The 22,615-nt window shown below is 39.6% G+C and overlaps 1 protein-coding gene across 1 annotated transcript in view; it reads right to left on the reverse strand.

Annotated features, from left to right (window-relative positions):
• Window positions 1-22,615, reverse strand: part of LOC126260454 (dynein axonemal heavy chain 6) — a 1,163,459-nt gene that overhangs the window by 441,624 nt on the left and 699,220 nt on the right. The window lies entirely within an intron of this gene.

Genomic DNA, 22,615 nt, shown 5'->3' on the forward strand with positions numbered 1-22,615 from the left:
AGTGGTGTCGCGACAGGCGTGAATGGAGGGACGAATGGAGACGTGCCGTCTTCAGCGATGAGAGTCGCTTCTGCCTTGGTGCCAATGATGGTCGTATGCGTGTTTGGCGCCGTGCAGGTGAGCGCCACAATCAGGACTGCATACGACCGAGGCACACAGGGCCAACACCCGGCATCATGGTGTGGGGAGCAATCTCCTACACTGGCCGTACACCACTGGTGATCGTCGAGGGGACACTGAATAGTGCACGGTACATCCAAACCGTCATCGAACCCATCGTTCTACCATTCCTAGACCGGCAAGGCAACTTGCTGTTCCAACAGGACAATGCACGTCCGCATGTATCCCGTGCCACCCAACGTGCTCTAGAAGGTGTAAGTCAACTACCCTGGCCAGCAAGATCTCCGGATCTGTCCCCCATTGAGCATGTTTGGGACTGGATGAAGCGTCATCTCACGCGGTCTGCACGTCCAGCACGAATGCTGGTCCAACTGAGGTGCCAGGTGGAAATGGCATGGCAAGCCGTTCCACAGGACTACATCCAGCATCTCTACGATCGTCTCCATGGGAGAATAGCAGCCTGCATTGCTGCGAAAGGTGGATATACACTGTACTAGTGCCGACATTGTGCATGCTCTGTTGCCTGTGTCTATGTGCCTGTGGTTCTGTCAGTGTGATCATGTGATGTATCTGACCCCAGGAATGTGTCAATAAAGTTTCCCCTTCCTGGGACAATGAATTCACGGTGTTCTTATTTCAATTTCCAGGAGTGTAGTTTCCTATCATTTTTGTAGTGACTGATGGTGGAGGATTTTTCTCTTTGGCGGCCTCACCTCCAAGGAAGGTTGCGGTGGCTCTAGGTGATCGGCTGGAGCTTCTAAACGGTGATGGAGACCTTGATCGGCGTGTTGGGGAGCATCCTTTCCAGCGGCTAGCTTGCGGTGATGGTGACCCACGCCATCCTGCACCCACATCTTCTTGTTCATCTTCATCATCCCGGAGTTGGCATCAGCTAAGATCGGTCTGCTGTCTTCTGGCATGGGCATCATCAAATATCCGCCGCCTTTCTCGACAATAGCACACCACATGTGCCGAACATCCGCAGAGGAAACATACTGGTTGGTTATCCTGGATTCTGCAGACGTCAGTCTTCCTTGGTGCCCAAACAGGTTCCTCATGCAGCATTGTAGGAATGTAACTCGACTTTTTCACCATTTTAAAGGAAATGAAGGACGAGAGATTGGGTTCAATGCCGGCCGCAGTGGTCTAGCGGTTCTAGGCGCGCAGTCCGGAACCGCGCGACTGCTACGGTCACAGGTTCGAATCCTACCTCGGGCATGGATGTATGTGATGTCCTTAGGTTAGTTAGGTTTAAGTAGTTCTAAGTTCTAGGGGACTGATGACCACAGATGTTAAGTCCCATAGGGCTCAGAGCCATTTTTTGGTTCAATGTCTGTTCCACTTCCTCCCTTATAACCTCTTGAAGCATCTCGGTTTTTTGCTCGCTGTGCAATCCAAGTGCCTTCTGAACTTCCTCTCTCACTATTGTACAAAGAACACTTGTGAAATCAGTTGCTTTTTCCATCACAGACATTGATATGATGTTTGGAAGCCGTTCAAACTTCTTGCGTGTAATTCTTTTTCGATGCATTGTCTCGATATACTGGCACTGTTTTATGAAGTTGTCTGCTGTCAAAACCTCCTTCAGGAGTAGGGCTTGATACATGTCCTCAGCAACATCCTTCATGAGATGTGGAACCTTATCTTCTTCCTTCATTCTAGGACCCACTGTTTTACACAGCTCCAACACCTATTGAATGTAGGATGCTGTAGTTTCTCCTGGATGCTGTGCCCTGCACTTTACCTTCAACCTTGCACTTCTGTCATTGTGTGTCCCCAAAATACTTGCGCAGTTCCAGCTAGAATACTTCCCAGCTTGTGAACTTCTCCTCATTGTTCTCATACCATTGCTTGCAGTGCCCTCCAAGTAGAAAAATACGTTAGCCAAACACACGGTGTCATCCCATTTTTTAAATTTGGCTATACACTCATGTACCTTCAGCCACTTGTTTGGATCTTGGCCATCGTCACCAGAGAACCCAGAAGGATGTCTCATGTGGTGGCACACAGTTGCTGTCTTTGTAACATCCTCTTCTTCTTCTGTCTCTGGTAGATTGCAATCTGTTGAATATGGCTCGAACTCAGGTTTCTCGCAACATAAACGGCAGCTCTGTCATGGCCTGATGGAAGCCACTGTTTCATCGATAATGTGCGCTATCACAGGTTCCAATACCCAGTGTCTCTACCAGAATAATGTCACATGGAAGAAGGTGAAATTAGCTGAATGTCAAACACTAACTTCACTTAACAAAGATTTATTCAGTACTTGCACATACAAGAGCGCAGAGCGAACTGCCTCCGGGCAGAACCCATACAATGTATATACAGCTACTGAACATTCCTGTACAATGATGCTTGACATTTGTGGATATTTCTAGAATGTACTTGAACTGAATATAGAAATTAAAATTGTACAGTCAAGGTGAGTTTTGAACTCAGGACCTTCCATGCCAACAGTTTAGAATCACAACTACTACACCACGGTGCTTCTCAGCTTCTTCTGTGACATTGCACTTACACATGATTTACTGGTTTGTTCAACACAGTAGATGTATTCTGTGACAGTTCTACACTTTCCTGACACTGAAGGTTAACTTTGACATGATGTTTAGTCAGAACATTTACTTTCATATTTGTCCCATACTATTCACCTGATTTATACTCACTGCACATATCAGACTGTCTCTGCAGTGAACAACTCATAACATGCATCAGAAGTTGGTTCTGCATAGGTGTGATGTAGTGGTTGCTCTATTGTTACATTCCGAACCTTTGGCATGCACTCCTCAACAGATTCTGCCCTGTCAGCTTGATCATCGAATTCACAAAGTCATCCCCTCTTCCTTTACCTCTGTTCACCACGCTTCTGAGGAAATATATGTGCCTGTACAATTTATTCCATAACATCAACACCCTCTTGCACATTCCGTGTAGTATCCTAGTAACATCATTATCTGTGCTGTGGCCACACGAATGGCACGGGCCAAACTGCACCTACACAACATGTATCATGGCGGCAGTACCATGGCCCATGTTTCTGAGGTATTATAATGTGATGTTTCTGTTGGGATGGGGTATATCAGTCTGCAGCTCTGCTCTGGATTATGCAAAGATCACAAAGTCAGTATTCTCTCTAATTATCTTACTCTGCCCACTCAAAAAATGATCATACCAATTGTCTATTTATGTCTTACCCTTCACAGGATTGACAGGTTCAACTACAGTGATGGTATCTGTATGTCTTGCAGGAACAGGTATATGAGACACAAGTCTGTTAGTCTCCCTTTTGACTTTCTCCTTCTCCTTACTCTGTGCTTCCTCTTTCTCCTTTCTTTCCATCTTCTCCATAATTGTCCTATTTCGCAGGTCCCAAGACCTCATTTTAATCCACCAGTCACTGAATCTTCTCTACTCCTCCTCTGCATACTCCAGATGAGCTACTTCCTTCTTCCAGTCTCTCAAAACAGCTTGTAACTCACTTCAGTTTCTGAAACTTTTAATATCTCCTCAGTAATAATCCCAGGAGGTACTGAAAACCCTACACCTGATGATGCTGACTGAGACATGATTACCTTTCCTCAGTTTGCAGAGAAACGAAGGAAAAAGGTGCTTAAGCATACCACTATCCCAAACTTCCCACCATTTCATGTGCTTACATGTTGTTGTTATTGTGGTCTTCAGTCCAGAGACTGGTTTGATGCAACTCTCCATGCTACTATATCCTGTGCATGCTTCTTCATCTCCTGGTAGATACTGCAACCTACATTCTTCTGAATCTGTTTAGTGTATTCATCTCTTGGTCTTCCTCTACGATTTTTACCCTCCACGCTGCCCTCCAATACTAAATTGGTGATCCCTTGATGTCTCAGAATATGTCCTAACAACCGATCCCTTCTTCTTGTCAAGTTGTGCCACAAACGTCTCTTCTCCCCAATCCTATTCAATACCTCCTCATTAGTTATATGATCTACCCATCTAATCTTCAGCATTCTTCTGTAGCACCACATTTCGAAAGCTTCTATTCTCTTCTTGTCCAAACTAGTTATCGTCCACGTTTCACTTCCATACATGGCTACGCTCCATACAAATACTTTCAGAAACGACTTCCTGACACTTAAATCTATACTTGATGTTAACAAATTTCTCTTCTTTAGAAACACTTTCCTTGCCATTGTCAGCCTACATTTTATATCCTCTCTACTTCGACCATCATCAGTTATTTTGCCCCCCAAATAGCAAAACTCCTTAACTACTTTAAGTGTCTCATGTCCTAATCTAATTCCCTGAGCATGACCCGACTTAATTCGACTACATTCCATTATCCTCATTTTGCTTTTGTTGATGTTCATCTTATATCCTCCTTTCAAGACACTATCTATTCTGTTCAATTGCTCTTCTAAGTCATTTGCTGTCTCTGACAGAATTACAATGTCATCGGCGAACCTCAAAGTTTTTATTTCTTCTCCTTGGATTTTAATACCTACTCTGAATTTTTCTTTTGTTTCCTTCACTGCTTCCTCAATATACAGATTGAATAACATCAGGGAGAGGCTACAACCCTGTCTCACTCCCTTCCCAACCACTGCTTCCCTTTCATGCCCCTCGACTCTTATAACTGCTATCTGGTTTCTGTACAAATTGTAAATAGCCTTTCGCTCCCTGTATTTTACCGCTGCCATCTTCAGAATTTGAAAGAGAGTATTCCAGTCAACTTTGTCAAAAGCTTTCTCTAAGTCTATAAATGCTAGATATGTACATTTGCCTTTCCTTAATCTATTTTCTAACATAAGTCATAGGGTCAGTATTGCCTCATGTGTTCCAACATTTCTACGGAATCCAAACTGATCTTCCCCGGGGTCGGCTTCTACCACTTTTTCCATTCGTCTGTAAAGAATTTGCATTAGTATTTTGCATCCGTGACTTATTAAACTGATTGGTAATTTTCACATCTGTCAGCACCTGCTTTCTTTGGGATTGGAAATCTTATATTCTTCTTGAAGTCAGGGTATTTTGCCTGTCTCATACATCTTACTCACCAGATGGTAGTTTTTTGTCAGGACTGGCTCTCCAAAGGCCGTCAGTAGTTCTAATGGAATGATGTCTACTCCCGGGGCCTTGTTTCGACTCAGGTCTATCAGTGCTCTGTCAAACCCTTCATGCAGTATCATATCTCCCATTTCATCTTCATCTACATCCTCTTCCATTTCCATAATATTGTCCTCAAGTACATCGCCCTTGTATAGACCCTCTATATACTTCTTCCACCTTTCTGCTTTCCCTTCTTTGCTTAGAACTGGGTTTCCATCTGAGCTCTTGATATTCATGCAAGTGGTTCTCTTTTCTCCAAAGGGCTCTTTAATTTTCCTGTAGGCAGTATCTATCTTACCCCTAGTGAGATAAGCTTCTACATCCTTACATTTGTCCTCTAGCCATCCTTGCTTAGCCATTTTGCACTTCCTATTGATCTCATTTTTGAGACGTTTGTATTTCCCTTTTGCCTGCTTCATTTACTGCATTTTTATATTTTCTCCTTTCATCTATTAAATTCTATATTCCTTCTGTTACCCAAGGATTTCTACTAGCCCTCGTCTTTTTACCTACTTGATCCTCTGCTGCCTTCACTACTTCATGTCTCAAAGCTACCCATTCTTCTTCTACTGTATTTCTTTCCCCCATTCCTGTCAATTATTCACTTATACTCTCCCTGAAACTCTGTACAACCTCTGGTTTAGTCAGTTTATCCAGGTCCCATCTCCTTAAATTCCCACCTTTTTGCAGTTTCTTTAGTTGTAATTTACAGTTCATAACCAATAGATTGTGGTCAGAGTCCATATCTGCCCCTAGAAATGTCTTACAATTTAAAACCTGGTTCCTAAATCTCTGTCTTACCATTATAAAATCTATCTGAAACCTGTCAGTATCTCCAGGCTTCCTCCATGTATACAACCTCCTTTTATGATTATAGTGGGAATTAGTGAAGTTTGGTGGCAGAAGGAACAGGCTTTCTCATTAGTGAAATACAGGGTTATAAATACAATGTCAAATAGGGGTAATGCAGGAGTAGGTTTGACAATGAAGAAGAAAACAGGAATGCCAGTAAGCTACTACGAACAGTATAGTGAAAATATTATTGTAACCAAGATAGACATGATGCCAACAGTGACCACAAGGGTACAGGTTTATATGACAACTAGCTTTGCAGATGATGAATAGATTGAAGACATGTACGATGAGACAAAAGAATTTATTCAGATAGTTAAGAGAAGTGAGAATTTAATAGTGATGGGTGACTGGAATTCAAAAGTAGGAAAAGGAAGAGAAGGAAAAATTGTATGCGAATATGGGCTAAGGGGAAAGGAATGAAAGAGGAAGCCGCCTGGTAGGATTTTGCACAGAGCATAATTTAATTATCACTAACACTAGGTTTAAGAATCAAGAAAGAAGAAACCTAGAGACACCAGAAGGTTTCAGACTGATTATATAATTGTAAACAGTGATTTTGGAACTAGATTTTAAATTGTAAGATATTTCCAGAGGCAGATAATGACTCTGACCACACTTTATTGGTTTTGAATTGTAGATTAAAACTAAAGAAATTGTGAAAAGTTGGAAATTAAGGAGATGGGACCTGGATAAGATGAAAAAACCAGAGGTAATGAGAGTTACTGAGGGGGCATTGGGCAATGACTGACTACAACAGGAGACAGGAACACAGTAGAAGAGAATGGGTAGTGTTAAGAGATGAAATAGTGACGGCAGCAGAGGATTAAATAAGTAAAGAAAACAAGGCATAGTAGAAATCCTTGGATAACACAGGAGATATTGAATTTAACTGATGAAAGGAGAAAATATAAAAATACAGCAAATGAAGCAGGTGAAAAAGTGTACAAATGTCTAAAAAAATGAGACTGACACGAGGTGCAAAATGGCTAAGAAGGAATGGCTTAAAGACAAATGTTAGGATATAAAAGCATATAACACAAGGGGGAAGAAGATACTGCCTTCTGGAAAATTAAAGAAGCTTTTGGAGGACAGAGAAGCAGTTGGATGAATATCAAGAGTTCAGATGGAAAACCTGTCCTAAGCAATGAAGGGAAAGCTGTAAGATGGAAGAAGTAACTAGAGGGTCTATACATAGGAGGTAAACTATCCTTTGTCTTCTTTTTGTCCACTATCTATCTTCTTTCTTATGACCATATTAGTGGGTAATCCCACCCAGACCTACAGATAACATCACACTCCCACATCCCGTGAAGTCCTTGATGAGTAACTACCAAATACAGAGGCAAGAGTAGATCTTTTGAGATGGTCACCACATCAGCATGGGTGTGGACGGGCTCCACCTTTTATTAAAAAAAGGAGGTGAACTTGCAGGCAGTATTATAGAAATGGAAGAGGATGCAAACAAAGAGGAGATGGGAGACATGATACTATGAGAATAATTTGTCAGAACACTGACAGACCTAAGTCAAAACAAGGCCTCATGAGTAGATACCATTCCGTCAGACCTGCTGATATCCTTGCAAGAGACAGTCATGACAAATATTTTCTATCTGGTATGTAAGATACATGAGACAGGTGAAAAACCCTCAGACTTAAAAATATATATATAATTTCAGTTGCAAAGAAAGCCAGTGCTGACTGGTGTGAAATTTCCAAACTATCAGTTTAGTAAATCACAATATTAATACGAATTTTTTGCAGAAGAATGGAAAAAGTGGTAGAAGCTGACCTTGGAGATGATCAGTTTGGATTCTGGAGAACTGTAGGAAAACGCGAGGCAATACTGACCCTACAATTTAGCTTAGAAGATAGATTAAGGACAGGCAAACTCACATTTATAGAATTTGTAGACTTCAAGAAAGCTTTTGACACTGTTGACTGCAAAACTCTCCTTCAAATTCTAAAGGTGGCAGGGGTAAAATATGGGGAGTGAAAGGCTATTTACGATTTGTATGAGACCAGATGGCAATTATAAAAGTTGAGGGGCATGAAAGGCAAGCAGTGGTTGAGCAGGGAGTGGGACAAGCCTATCCCCAATGTTATTCGACCAGTATATTCAGCAAGCAGTAAAGGAAACAAAATAAAAAATGGAGCAGTAATTAAAGTTAGGGAGAAGAAATAAAAACTTTGAGGTTTGCTGATGACATTATAATTCTGTCAGAGACAGCAAACAAATAGGCAGCCAGACCAGTTATTGGATTTCCCGGCTACAGACGTGCAGACTAATCAAAATCAAAAAGCTTTAAAAAATGGACCTTTTCAAGACCATCTGATTAAAAGACTCGGCCCTTCAATCTGAGTATGCCATTTAAACATAGAAGGTATTAGCCTAGCTAAAAGTGACTACATACTTAAACTCCTTGTAGATAATGATATTGACATAGTTCTAATCCAGGAAACACGTCCTCCAACTATGGATGTCCTGCATGGAAGAGGTAGGATCCATGGCTATGATCTTAAGGATGCTACTTATCACGGTGTGTATGGTGTTGCCACCTACGTAAGGGGCAATATCGAGCATGCTCATCTCATTTTGATAAATACAGAAAATGAGATCCATTATGTCTCTACACTAGTGGAGGTAACCATTATAAATCATATTTACAAGCCACCAAATGTTCCATGGCCACTGGATGTTCTGCCAATTACTGTCCACCTATTGATTAATGATGGAGATTTTAATAGTCACCATGGTCACTGGAACTAAGCATGTGACAATGAGTGAGGTATTGCACTCAACAACTGGGCTCAAAATGAAAATCTGCACCTGCATTATGATACCAAGGATTTGGGAACTTTCATATTGGCCGCTAGGCGAAAAGATTACAACCTGGATCTCTGCTTTGTGTCCCAGGACTGCAGAGGGCACCCAGTGCCTATATCCAGAGAGGTTATACCTAATTTCCCACATAGCCAGCACAGGCCAGTAATCCTCCACATGGGGCTCTCTGTCCCAATAGCGAGATCTGTACCACAACCCAGATGGAACTTCCACAGGGCTGATTGCTGGAGTTTTGCTGACCACCTAGATAAAGATATCTATTTTATTCCACCAGAACCTAAAAACTACCCTTGATTCATTGGGGCTGTTCTTACTGCTGCTAAGAAGTTTATCCCCCATGTGTACAAAAAGGAATATATACCGGGTTGGAATGAACATTGTGAACAACTTTACGAACAGTATAGCGAAACGTGACAGTGATATTGCAGATGACCTAGTATGATGGTGTGAGATGATAGAAAATGTAAACTTCAGACATTCAAGTAGAAAGGCATAGAGCCTTGTGTGTAAGCTTGGTGAAACCTCCAATAAACCTGGGCAGAAATCTGGTATTTCAGGTAACCAAATCGCTAACCAAATAGTTGAAACATCTAGTACATCCCGTGACAAACAACATATTTCTAAAATAAAAAAAGAACTCACCTCTCTCAAAGCTCAGTCCCCAAACGAATACAATTTCTCTTCACCATTTACACTGACTAAATTGGATGAGGCCTTGAAACAAACTAAACTTTGTAAAGCACCTGGTCTGGATAATATATACCCAGAATTTCTGATAAACATGGGTAACGATGGAAAAAATGGCTGGTCCACTTCTTCTCCAATACCATAGATAGTGGATCACTGTCCAACGAGCTAAAGAGAACAAAAATAGTGACAATTTTGAAACCAGGTAAAGCAGCTGACCACCCACAAAGTTCCACTCCAATTTCCCTTTTGAGCCGTTCTTATAAACTCTTGGAGAAGCTCATCTGTAATAGAATCAGCAGCTTCATTCTGGAACATATCACAGCTCAGCAAGTGGGTTTCAGGCCACAGAGAAGTTTCTGTGATCAGGTACTGGCCCTAACAACTTTCATAGAGGCTGGTTTCCAAGAATACGTGACGATATCTGTCATCGGTCACATTCATAGACCTAACCATGGCATATGACATAGTATGGAGAGAAGGGATGATATACAAATCACTAAAAACAATCCAATGTCAAAAAACTGTAACTCTCATCAACACCCTCATAAACAATAGATAGTTCCATGTTTACCTGTGAGCGAGGAGAAGAAATTAAGTGATAGTCTGCCACATGGCTCTGTCTTAGGCCCCCTATTATTCAACCTATGTATCTTTGACCTCCCAATACCAGGTCAACAAAATTCTGCTACACAGACAATATTCCTCTTGCTTGTAGAACCAAGGATCTTAGACGAGAGGAGACAATTCACACAGAAGATGTAGCCATTATGATTGTCTATTTTAGAAAGTGGCAACTTAAACCCAGTGCAAGTAAAACTGAAGTATGTATGGTTCATCTAACAAACAAACAAGCTAATGTGGATATCAGAGTGAAACTTAACAGAAACTCTCTTTGCCATAACATGTACCCTAAGTACCTTGGTGTCACCCTTGAGTGCACCCTTTCATATGGAAAACATATTGTAGATACTGCTGCCAAGATAAAAACTTGTAACAATATTATTCAAAAATTGTGTGGAATGACATGGGAAGCTTCAGCAGATACATTACACATGTCATCCATTGCGCTGGTCTTCTCAGCAGCAGAGAGCAAAAACAGCTGCCACACCAACTTGTTCAATGTCTAGTTGAACCTCACTAAGCGTTTAATAACTGGGGCAATCCGACCAACACTGATTTATTGGCTTCCTCTGCTGACCAACATCTATTCACCCGCAATCTGCAGAAGTGAGGCCTTGCTTAGGGAATACCACAAGCTACAAGAGAACCTGGAATTACCCATACAGGAAGACATACCAAGTTTACGATGAAAAAGACTCCATTCAAGGAACCCAATATTAGGGCAAGCAGAAGAGCTAGATGCCAGTAATACTGGTGTGAGAGACCTTCGGAACCAAAACTGTCAACTTATTGAAAATCCTGAAGAGTGGTTCCAAGAGTATAATTGTGATACTGCTGGCACAGAACTCTACAGGAAACTGTGAGTCAACTTGAACAGAACTCGCAGTGGGCATGCATGATGCACAGATTCTATTTACAAATGGGGTGCTACAGAGTCTCCGTCTTGTGACTGTGGGGCTCCAAAACAGACAACCAAGTTGATAGAGATGAATGCTTCTTTTGTTCCTACCAGAGGAGCTGGAGCTACCTCATGAAAGCTGATGAGACGGCTCTAATATGGATTAGGAACCTACATATTGACATTTATATAGTTTCATATCTAGTTTTGTATTTTCATATTCCTGTTATGTATAGTGTTGCTAATGTTATATACCTTTAATTTTAAACTGCATGTGAGCCATATGAATAAATAAAATGAATAACGACTTGGATGAGCAGTTGAACAGATTGGACAGTGTTTTGAAAGGTGGAGATAAGATGAACATCAACAAAAGCAAAACAGTGATAATGGAATGTAGTCAAATTAAATCAGGTACAGCTGAGGGAATTAGATTAGGAAAGGAGAGACTTATAGTAGTAGATGAGTTTTGCTGTTTGGGCAGCAAAATAATTGACAATGGCTGAAATACAGAGGATATAATGTGTAGGCTGGAAATGGCTAGAAAAGCGTTTCTCAAGAAATGAAATTTATTAACATCAATTATAAATTTAAATGTTAGGAAGTCTTCTCTGAAAGTATTTGTACGGAGTGTAGCAATGTATGGAAGTGAAACATGGACAATACACAGTTTAGACAAGAAGAGAATAGAAGCTTTTGAAATGTGGTGCTACAGAAGAATGCGGGAGATAGGATGGGTAGACCACATAACTAATGAGGAGGTATTGAATAGAAATGGGGAGAAAAGAAATTTGTGGCACAACCTGAATAGAAAGGGTCGGTTGATAGGATACATTTTGAGACATCAAGTGATAACCAGTTTACTATTACAGGGAAGTGTGGTGGGGAAAAATTGTAGAGGCAGACCAAGAGATGGATATAGTAAGCAGATTCAGGTGGATGTAGGTTGCAGTAGTTATAAACAGATGAAGAGGCTTGCACAGGATAGAGTAGCAGGAGAGCTGCATCAAACCAGTCTTTGGACTGAAGATCACAACAACAACAACAACAACATGTCAGTAGTGCTTGAAGGCAGTTAGCTTTCTTGCAGAAGTAGCCTGCTCTGTGGAGGATGACCACATCTCCACATCTGATGGTGTGTGGTGCAGTGGCACCTACACTGTGATGGCAAAATGTGGCTGCCCCGTCTGGGATATAATCCACTGCACCCTTTGCAGCAGTCATACTTTTGGCAGGTACTGCAGTTATCTGTTACGAGAGTTGACTGAAAAGTAATGCCTCCACCTTTGGAACTCTTAAACGGTTGGGAGCATTGGTATGTGGTAGGTACTGGCTTGTTCTGTAGCCTCTGCTCTACAGCTTCAGTCTGCTGTACAGCTTCAGTTGACGGGAAGCTTTAGCATTGAATGGTTGTGTTGTTGCAGTGTAAAATATGGAATGCAGACGGTCGGACAATGCAATATAAGCAATGTACAGTAATTGAATTCTTGACAGCATTAGGTGTCACCCAAAAGGAGATTCCTCAGAGAATGAAAGCAGTTTATGGGTGTCATCCCAAAGGAGATTCATCAGAGAATGAAAGCAGTTTATGGTGATTGTGTTGATGTGAGTACTGTGCATCGTAGGGCGAGTAAGTTTAAAGATGTTGAGGCAGAAACATCTGATCTGCATGGCAAACAAAGAGTTGGACATCCTGTGACAGCAACCACCAAGTTTCACAAGCAAAATGTTGACAGATTGATTCAGGACAATTGCTGTATCACTCAGATAGAAATTGCAAGCACAATCGGCATTCCACAAGAATGTGTGGGTCACATTATTGCTTTGCTTGGCTATCAGAAGATCTGTGCATGATGGGTACACCAGATGCTGACTCCTGAAATGAAAGCTCACCACCGTACGGCATCCTCCATACAGTCCAGATTTAGCACCGTCTGACTTCCATCTGTTCCCAATAATGAAAGATCATCAGTAGGGAAATAATTATGCTTCTGATGAAGACGTTGAGAGAACTGTGAGACTGTGGCTGTGGAAACAGTGTGTTAACTTCTTCTGTGACAGCTTCAGAAAACTAGTTAATCTTTGGCAGAAATGTATCCAATTGGCTGGTGATTATGTAGAAAAGTGAATATTGGTAATTAAAGATCACATTCTAAGGATTATTTCTGCATTTGATTTATTAAAAGATTCCCATCCAAACCCATTTAACGAAGGTGGAGGCTTTACTTTTTATTCAACCCTCGTATGTTATATATCTGAAAGAAGCTGTGGAAATATTCAGCCATATCTTACCAGGATTTCCAAGTGATGCAAAGACTGACAACTTGCTTTAAATGCCCAGAAATTTAAAATTTTGCACATGACGAAATGAAGAAAATGTAGTATCCTACAACTTAATATCAGTGAGTCACAATTGTGTTGTACAACTTATACAAATAACTGGATGTAAAAATTTGTAGGGATACAAAATGGAATGATCACATAATATCAGTCATGGTAAATCAGATGGCAGACTGTGGTTCATTAGTAGAATACTGGGGAAATGTAGTCAGTCTAAAAAGGAGATTGCATACAAAATACTCATGTCACCCATCCTAGAATAATGCTCAAGTGTGTGTGATCCTTACCAAACAGGACAGATAGAGGATACTGAATGGATACAACGAAGGGCAGTGCAAATGGTCACAGGTCTGTTTGACCCCATGAGTGACAGTCATAAATATGCTGAAAGAACTGAACTGGCAGATGGTTGAAAATCTGTCCTGTGAAGATCCTGTTAGAAAGTTTGTAAAGCCAACACTGTGTGATGAATCTGGGAATGTATTAAAACACAATATGTATCACTCCTATATGGATCATGAAGAGAAGATTTGATTAGTTACAGCACACACAATGGCTTTTTAGGAACCATTCCTCTTGAGCTCCATATGTGAATTGAATCAGAGGAAGCTCTGATAACTGATACAATGGGACATATCCTCTTCCATGCATTTCATGTCGGTTTTCAGAGTATAGATGTTGAAGATGTGAGGAAATACCAATAACGGGAACAGTGAAATGTACCTCTGCCATGCACTTCAGATGATGTAGATGTAGATGTAGGTGTAGATAAATGCATTGGTATCAAAAACGTAATTTTTTCAGCAGAATTCATACAGCTTCTGCAGATGTCATCCTGATAGTGAATGTTGACTCATGGTAGCAGTATCAGCCACAGCAGGTTGCCTGACCACACATCTGTCTCATCGCACTCGCGGACGCAAGAGTGGTAGAATGTGGCTTAGGAGACATGTCCTTGGAGATGTCAGGCTTGTAGCACCAGCAGGTCTGTGACTAGACTGACCACACCATTAGGCAAGAATGTAGCAGTCAGCCAGTAGCTCAGAATAGGTGTGAGAGGCACCTAGGTGTATATCATGAACCTATGACCCCTTGGCAGTATCCAGGAGTTGGCTGAAGGCAGCCCTCAGGAATTCATGGTCAGACTGTGCTAGTTTTGACCTGAGCAGCAACCGGTCTAGGTGCAGCTAATAGAAAAGCATTTAGTGGAGGTAGTGTGAGTTTTAAATAAACTGGATGACCCACACTGAGTGCACAGCTGGCATGGTGTAGTGCTCGGCACATCGGCACAGGCAGCAGTCAACAATAAATACTGTTAGGGCAGAGCAGCTATTATTCATGCTTGCCCGCCCCAGTCCTATTTTTTCCACCATTCCTAGAGCTACATAGAGCCAGACTGGTAGCCTGCATAATGTCATCTCAGCATTTTTCTGGACCATGCATCAGAATTACAAAGGCAGCAAGCTGGCCACCCCAGCTACAAGTCAGGTAACAAATTCTTTTTTTTCCAAAAATATTATTCAACATCACATAATAGAACCAAAGTATGCAAAGTTTGTCTGACAACATTTGCTTGATGAAAATTTGTTTTGGTATTTCACCAGCTTTGTGATGAGCCCCTCCCAGTTGCATTTACGTCAACTTGAATCTCAAGGCTTCAACATTATCAATTATTTCTATCTCTCTGCACTCTATTTTATGTTTATGCTGGGTGGAAAACTCCTGCTTATTATGAAATGCATATACTAAGTTTTTTTAAAAATCTAATGTCAGTAAAGTAGCTAAAAACATTGGCTAATGTTCAGATAGAGAACATTAATAGCTTTCCTAAATGTCTATTTGATTTGCTTTTAATCTTTATGTTATCATCATATGCAAATAAAACAAAATTTGCCTCTGCTGGCGTTATTACTGAAAGGTCATTAATGTAATAGCAAGCAAGAAAAAGTAAAGGACCTAACATAGAACCTTGTGGGATACACATGTAATTAGTTCCAGTAAGATGAAGAATGATTGATTAGAACACTACTGATGCCTTTTGTTCCCTGTTACATATGAGCTGTGATGAAAAAACTTAACAGTATTTTTTTTAAAGCATCTCTATTCATCAACATCAACTTTGTATCCATCAAAGTAATCCCTCTCAGATATAAAATGCTTGTGCCACTGATTTTCCAATCTTGGAACAACTTCTGGAACTCAATTTTTGTTTTGCTATTCAGTTACTTCTGCAATTCTGCTTTTATCTCATCAATGGTGGCAAATCAACACCCTTTCATGTTTATGTTCAGCCTTTAGAATAGAAAGAAGTCACTGGGGGCCATGTCCAGTGAATTCAGTGGCTGAGGTACGAAATGGGACTACCTTCCCACCCCTATCTGAAATTCATTCTTCTTGTCAACACTCACTGAAGAGGTCATTTTAGCTCAGATTTTTAACTTTCTGGACTTATACTGTTATGTCTATACCCAGTTCCAGTAGTAAACTGCCCTTTAAAAAATTGGTACAAATCAGTTCACTATCTCAGATTAAATTTCACATTAATATGCTATCTGATTTATATTAGCAACTAAGAGGAATAAGCCATTTGTTAATAATCAAACTTTGAAATTTTGTGATATGAACAGTCGAGTCATGTTGCACCACTTATTGTTGAATATTTACTTCTCTCCTATTTCCAACAAGCTACTATGTTTATTCATTATGATTATTTAAAATCACAGCTCTACTTGAGAGCAAACCAAAATACTACTAATAATATTTTATTCAAAGTAATTTGTTATAATTAACCAAAATGTAATTCAAATTGTTTTACTGTAAAATTCATTGAAATTTTATATTAAATTAAGTAAACTTTTCCAAACTGAATATCAGAACAATGACGGGCAATATGTGGCCTGTTTTTTGATGTAAGTAACTAAAATCATATCATGACTTTTAATTGATATTTTTTTTAATCTTACATTTAACAACGTATTTGATTGTTTAGTTTTATATAAGTGGTGCATGAGCCACAATGTCAGTCTGCATTATTGTCTTTTGGAAGCTGTTTGTGGGAGTCTTTCAGAGGTTGTCAGATGGCCAATGTACACACTAGTCAGTCACAATATAAGAGAAGAAATATGATATCCCCTGTGTTTTATTTAAAAGTTAGTACATCAGCAATGCTGAATCCTGGGACTTTCGGAAGTAACAACCCCCCAAGAATATCAAAGTTGAGTATCTCATCATATGGAGCAGCTAAGTTATTACGTGAACTTTCATTAATCGTGACTGAAATTTTCTAGTTTTTGCTTGTCTTCATAGCTGTGAATGATGGAGGCCCAAACTATTAAGTTGCTCTGACGGCATGACTGAGAATTCACTATTACCACTGTCCAACTATAGACAGAACTACAGAACTCAGCATCTGTGGTAATTAAAATGCTTTCCTCCTCTCACAGATTTAAGGGCGCCATTTAAGCAACATAACACTTTCGTTTTTTGCCAAAAAATCATGAACAAACATTGAGGTGTGAATGAGAGCATTATCAAGATGCAATTTTCATGAGAGTTTTTGTCACTATTCTTGACATTTTCTTTGGATTGCTTCACAAAAACTGTGCATCTGTGTATAACTTCCAGGTAATATTCCTTCTGAGCATATGACCATAAGGCAGGAACTCATGCAGCACTATCCCACTGTAACTGAAGAAAACAGTGGGAAGAATCTTCATATGTGATGAACTAATCAAACTTATGTCCATCTTGGCTTTTCAAGCAGTTTCCTTTGGCGTGACATGGGCCTTGTTTTCAATATCATACCTGTATACCCATGTTTTGTCACATGTTGCAGTCCTTTTTAGAAGTTCTGGATCATTGTCAACTTCATTCAGCAATTCCTGAGCAATGTGATACTATTTTTGGTCAAAATTGAGCGTGGAATGTCAGATCCCTTAATCGGGCAGGTAGGTTAGAAAATTTAAAAATGGAAATGGATAGGCTGAAGTTAGATATAGTGGGAATTAGTGAAGTTCGGTGGCAGGAGGAACAAGACTTTTGGTCAGGTGAATACAGGGTAAGCTACTACCAACAGGATAGTGAAAGCATTATTGTGGCCAAGATAGACATGAAGCCCGTGCCTACTACAGTAGTACAAGTTTATATGCCAACTAGCTCTGCAAATGATGAAGAAATTGATGAAATGAATGATGAGATAAAAGAAATTATTCAGGTAATGAAGGGAGACGAAAATTTAATAGTCATGGGTGACGGGAGTTCGAGAGTAAGAAAAGGGAGGGAAGGAAACATAGTGGGTGAATATGGATTGGGGGAGAGAAATGAAAGAGGAAGCTGTCTGGTAGAATTTTGCACAAAGCATAACTTAATCATAGCTAACACTTGGTTCAAGAATCATAAAAGAAGGTTGTATATATGGAAGAATCCTGGAGATACTAAAAGGTTTCAGATAGATTATATAATGGTAAGACAGAGATTTAGGAACCAGGTTTTAAATTGTAAGTCATTTCCAGGGGCAGACGTGAACTCTGACCACAATCAATTGGTTATGAACTGTAGATTTAAACTGAAGAAACTGCAAAAAGGTGGGAATTTAAGGAGATGGGACCTGAATAAACTGACTAAACCAGAGGTTGTGCAGAGTTTCAGGGAGAGAATAAGGGAACAATTGAAAGGAATGGGGGAAAAGAAATACATAGAAGAAGAACGGGTAGCTCTGAGGCATGAAATAGTGAAGGCAGCAGAGGATCAAGTAGGTAAAAAGACGAGGGCTAGCAGAAATCGTTGGGTAACAGAAGAAATATTGAATTTAATTGATGAAATGAGAAAATATAAAAACGCAGTAAATGAAGCAGGTAAAAGGGAATACAAACGTCTCAAAAATGAGATCGACAGGAAGTGCAAAATGGCTAAGCAGGGATGGCTAGAGGACAAATGTAAGGATGTAGAGGCTTATCTCACTAGGGGTAAGATAGTTACTGCCTACAGGAAAATTAAAGAGACCTTAGGAGAAAAGAGAGCCACTTGTATGAATATCAAGAGCTCAGATGGCAACCCAGTTCTAAGCAAAGAAGGGAAAGCAGAAAGGAGGAAGGAGTATATAGAGGGTCTATACAAGGGCGATGTACTTGAGGACAATATTATGGAAATGGAAGAGGATGTAGATGAAGATGAAATGGGAGATATGATACTGCATGAAGAGTTTGACAGAGCACTGGGTGAGAAAGATGTATGAGACAGGCGAAATACCCTCAGACTTCAAGAAGAATATAATAATTCCAATCCCAAAGAAAGCAGGTGTTGACAGATGTGAAAATTACCGAACTATCAGTTCAGTAAGTCACAGCTGCAAAATACTAACCCGAATTCTTTACAGATGAATGGAATAACTGGTAGAAGCCGACCTCTGCGAAAATCAGTTTGGATTCCGCAGAAATGCTGGAACACGTGAGGCAGTACTGACCCTACGACTTATCTTAGAAAATAGATTAAGGAAAGGCAAACCTACATTTCTAGCATTTGTAGACTTAGAGAAAGCTTTTGACAATGTTGACTGGAATACTCTCTTTCAAATTCTAAAGGTGGCAGGGGTAAAATACAGGGAGCAAAAGGCTATTTACAATTTGTACAGAAACCAGATGGCAGTTATAAGAGTCGAAGGGCATGAAAGGGAAGCAGTGGTTGGGAAAGGAGTGAGAGAGGGTTGTAGCCTGTCACCAATGTTATTCAATCTGTATATTGAGCAAGCAGTAAAGGAAACAAAAGAAAAATTCGGAGTAGGTATTAAAGTCCAAGGAGAAGAAATAAAAACTTTGAGGTTCGCCGATGACATTGTAATTCTGTCAGAGACAGCAAAGGACTTGGAAGAGCAGTTGAATGGAATGGACAGTGTCTTGAAAGGAGGATATAAGATGAACATCAACAAAAGCAAAACGAGGATAATGTAATGTAGTCGAATTAAGTCGGGTGATGCTGAGGAATTAGATTAGGAAATGAGACACTTAAAGTAGTAAAGGAGTTTTGCTATTTGGGGAGCAAAATAACTGATAATGGTCAAAGTAGAGAGGATATAAAATGTAGACTGGCAATGACAAGGAAAGCATTTCTGAAGAAGAGAAATTTGTTAACATCGAGTATAGATTTAAGTGTCAGGAAGTCGTTTCTGAAAGTATTTGTATGGAGCGTAGCAATGTATGGAAGTGAAATATGGATGATAAATAGTTTGGACAAGAAGAGAATAGAAGGTTTCGAAATGTGGTGCTGCAGAAGAGTGCTGAAGATTAGATGGGTAGATCACATAACTAATGAGGAGGTATTGAGTAGAATTGGGGAGAAGAGGAGTTTGTGGCACAACTTGACAAGAAGAAGGGACCGGTTGGTAGGACATGTTCTGAGGCATCAAGGGATCACAAATTTAGCATTCAAGGGCAGCGTGGAGGGTAAAAATCGAGGAGGGAGACCAAGAGATGAATACACTAAGCAGATTTAGAAGAATGTAGGTTGCAGTAAGTACTGGGAGATGAAGCAGCTTGCACAGGATAGAGTAGCATGGAGAGCTGCATCAAACCAGTCTCAGGACTGAAGACAACAACAACAACATTGTTGCCAGTAACTAACATGCTAGGGCATCTAGGGTGGTCATCATCTTCAATGTCTTCTCGACCCTCTTTCCAATGTTTATACCACTTTTAAATTCTTTTCTTACTCTTAGTATAGTCACTGAAAGCCAGAGTCAAGAATGTGGTGCCACACCTTAATCTGATCCATCTTTTTCTAAAGTAAAAATTAATTGGGCACTTGAAAACACATATAACCTTTTTGACTGTCAACAATAAACTAAATAGTCAAAAAGTTGAAAAATCAAACATACTTCAAGAACATGTGTACCAACAAGATAAAAAATGTATGTATGAAGCCCACAAACTTAAAAAAAAGTCCCATTACTTTTTGATCACATTTTGTATATGTGACTTGAACTGTTTCACACTACTACTCATGACACTGCAATATTATACAATATTTCTATTTAGTTAAAAATATTTATGTCTTAAGGCAACAAAGTGGTTTTAAGTCCTTTTTAGCTGAATGTGCACAGAGTTTTCTAAACATTACTTTAAAAAAGTGAAACTGGATGGAATTTTTGTGGTATTTTTCATTCCCTATTTTATAACACAGTTTGACTTCAGCACATTGGGATATGTTACAGTGATTAATGACTAGTTTCATAAATAATGTGTAATACCACTAAACTAAGAAGTACACTGATTAATTAAGAACCATGTTTTTTTAATCATAAGTATTGTTTTTTATTTATTTATCTTAATGAGTCTGTAATTGATATTGCTACTTCTGTTGGAATATTCATTATTAATGAAGACACATCAAAATTAAGGTCCCATGTATTCCATTACAGCTTTTCCTAAGGCCGTCATTGTCATCTTTTCAACAACAAATACAAAGTGCTAGTCAAAGAGCTCTGCCAAACTACATTCCTCTGTTACCAGCAATCAGTTACGCATAAAACTGTCTGCACTTATCAACTAATTTGCTTCTTTGTATGCTCATTGTGGTCTTTATTTTGTCTCAGATCTAACTATCCTCATTTACTGATAGATTTACTTTGATATCTGATTTATTTCTCACAGTATTCTGCAGTATGCTTAGTAATGAACAACTGTAGCTACATCATAGCTGTTCCTAGGTGAGAAAGTTCTTATTTTTGCCCTACAAGATACAAGTATCCTTCAAGAAATCAATTTTTGGTACATCTTCATTTTATCTGAAGACATTATTACTAGACATCTTATATTTTTCATTCTTGTCATGAGAATTGCAATCATTGATCCAGTTCATGATTTTGTACATTTTCCTAACACAATCAATTTTATGCTTGTTATTTACCCTCTTAAACTCAGATTTTGTTGATTTTATATCACATTTAGTATTACACCATCCAATTACTTTAATGTGACCACCTACTGAAATTCTGAACAACCATATTTTGCAGTGCAGACCACTGTGAGACAGTTGTCAGCACTGGTGCATGAACCAGGTGATCACTGTGGAGGCCCATATGCAGAAACATTCACTGAAAGGTCAATGAGGAGACGTTGTTGGTAGCCTCTTGGTTCATCTTGATGGTCACTTGCTCAAAAGTTGCACATCTATTTGCCCATACACATCTCCGCAGTTGTTGTTCACCCAGGTTATCTATGGCCCATGGTACATCACAGCTGTATTGGAGCTGGTTTCGGATAGCACCATTTTGAAATGCACAGTATACTTTAACCACGGCAGCATGTGAACAGTTTAAAACATAGCCATTTTGAAAATGTTTCCACCCTTTTGTTGAACACCAAAGATCATGCCCTTTTGGATGTGAGATAAATCACTTTGTTTCTGCATTACAACAATGACTGCTGTGTTTTTTGTGTCCACCAGACATGCTTTATATACCCTCCGCTACTAGTGCTGCCAGCTGCCATCTGTGAGTGGTGATTTTGATCATTAGACTTGTCTAAAAAGATATTATCTGTCGATATTATTGAGCAGTTTGAAAGCTTATAGTAGGTATTCAGCTGAACGGTAATGTTACTAATTGCAATAAATTCTTACTGGATGAGTTTTAAAAACTTTTTATTAAATAACGTTCTATGTTTTGCTTTTAAATAGGCCAATTCTCAGTGTCATTTATGAGAAGATTAAAATTTTCTGCTGATTCTTGATATGCTGTTACTACCACAACAGTTTTGTTATGAAATTCTATTTATATCATACACGGCTCAAGAGTCTGCTCAGAAGATCAGTAGTGGTGTTTCATTCATGTCTGCTTTTGTAGGAGAGGAAATGAGAAATTTTTATTGACTGCAGGTATTAGAGCCAAGAACTAATTTTTAAGCCAAATGAACAAGTATATTCTGGAACAGCTGTATCCTACTATATTGAAATACTTTACATAAATAATTAACCTATTGAAAATCTAGGACAGAATAAAGACAATGCTATGATACAGTCCTACTCACCATGTACAGGAGATGATGAGTTGCAGACAGGCACAACAAAAAGACTGCTATACATGTGATCTCTCTGCCAAAGGCCACTATCTTCTAACACAGAAAAAAAACATACAAATTGCTGCAAGCACTTCCAGTGCTGACACCTGG

Source organism: Schistocerca nitens, chromosome 5 (genome assembly GCF_023898315.1).
Source record: "Schistocerca nitens isolate TAMUIC-IGC-003100 chromosome 5, iqSchNite1.1, whole genome shotgun sequence".
Classification (NCBI taxonomy): Eukaryota; Metazoa; Arthropoda; class Insecta; order Orthoptera; family Acrididae; genus Schistocerca; species Schistocerca nitens.